This window comes from Poecilia formosa, unplaced genomic scaffold (genome assembly GCF_000485575.1).
Source record: "Poecilia formosa unplaced genomic scaffold, Poecilia_formosa-5.1.2 Scaffold291, whole genome shotgun sequence".
In the NCBI taxonomy this organism is placed as follows: Eukaryota; Metazoa; Chordata; class Actinopteri; order Cyprinodontiformes; family Poeciliidae; genus Poecilia; species Poecilia formosa.
In genome coordinates this window covers 168,615-170,373 of record NW_006800230.1, presented here as the reverse complement: position 1 = coordinate 170,373, position 1,759 = coordinate 168,615, and positions in this window count along the sequence as shown.

The window sequence follows — 1,759 nt, the reverse complement described above, 5'->3', positions numbered from 1 at the left end:
ATATATAAACCCTTTTAAAACAGGACACAGCTTATAAATTAACTTTTTCTCAAAAGTCTGAATTATTAGGCTACAAGTACTTGTGCACTGTAACTGTGAAGTTACAGTCGGAGAGAAAAAAATGTTGTCTGAGAATGACATAAAACCCAACTTAAATATGTTCCAGTTATGGTATTAATTGATTATTGATTATAGAATTTTCAAAAATCTAATCAGAACTTTACAACATCTGGGGGAAATGGAAGTCAATCATAAAAATACCAAATTCTTCAACCATTCATGAAGTGAAATTGACAATAAATAATTTTTAGACAACATAATACAAGAGACAGAAGATTGCCTATTATAATAGTGCTATTACAATATATTCTTCAAATGTCTTTCTAGATAGAGGCACTTAAAAAATTTAGTACTTTTGTTGCATTGCTATAAAAAAAATTTGAAACTATTGCACTAACAGAAAATAACAAATTTATTTTTGAAATGTCAAATTGCACAATTTTAGGGTTAATGGAAATGCACCAACACAGATGCTTCTACTTGAGCTAATTCTAAAGCAAAATCACAAGATTGAAGTCAAAAACTGAAGAAACTTCATCTTCACAATGTCACTGGAGAACCTGTGAATGTTTTGAAGGATTGTTGTACGTGCTTATGTAAGACAATGAGAAATATCACCACCTTTATCCTTCAAACTAAACAATTACAATGTTTTCAAAATTGAAGCATTTTTCTCATGCAGGTGCATCGTGGTGGATTGAAGAGGTTCCATGAGTGTTAAAAAGGGAAAACCTGGGAATTTATTAAGCAAATTTATTTTCAAAATTTCAAATTGTACAATTACTGCACATGGTTATAGGAAGCATGGATGGTGACGCTGAAGAAAGATGGCTACTTTAGCATTCATGCATTCCACCAAACTGGACTTACACTCAGGAGGCTTGCTATCACAGTGCTAATGCTGGAATTCACTGAGAGTGGCCCTTTAATTCACAAAGATTTGCAGAAGCAATCTACACCTTAATGTAATAACATTGAAGAGTGAGCAAATACCTCTTTTGCGTCTTTTCAAATATTACTGATGGATTCTTACTGCATGTTTTTTTTCAGTGCTGTGAGTTCTTTGTTGTATTAAGAATCTTTTCCTGTCGCTGCGCTCCCGAGTGTCTCTGGATAATGGTACCACCAGCTATACACAGTAACTGCAGGTGGTAATTCTGGTTCTGCGAGTGTCTTTTGGTTCATTAAACCTGTGTGTGGGTTTCTCAGAGAGCCGGATATTATCAAGCATCTGGTTAAAAGCTTCTCAAGAGATGAATTAAACGCAGCAGGGAAGCCACTAGAAACTGTTACCATGCAGGAAACCTTGTACTCCGATTAGAATTCCTGCTGGTTACAGAGAGAGTCATTAGGACATTAAAGGAGGCTGGAGGTAGGGAAAAGCCACATGGGAGAATTTGCCTCAAAGCCATTATATATTTGCAAGACGACAACATTAGGATAGAGAGAAGTCGTTTATCAAGCAGAATGGAAGTTAAAGCTACAAACAGGAATGGAAGTTCTTCAAAGGAATTTTACCATTAGTTTAACCATCACAATGTGGGAATGTTGAGTCCACTTATGATATTAGACAGTTTTCTATGTGGCCTGTATGACAGCTCTGGTTGCTTTGCTGTCAAATCACATCAGGATGGTGATGAGTCTTGTTTCAGACATTGTGCTTCTAAAAACTGATGTTCCCATTCAGCCTCACAGTTTG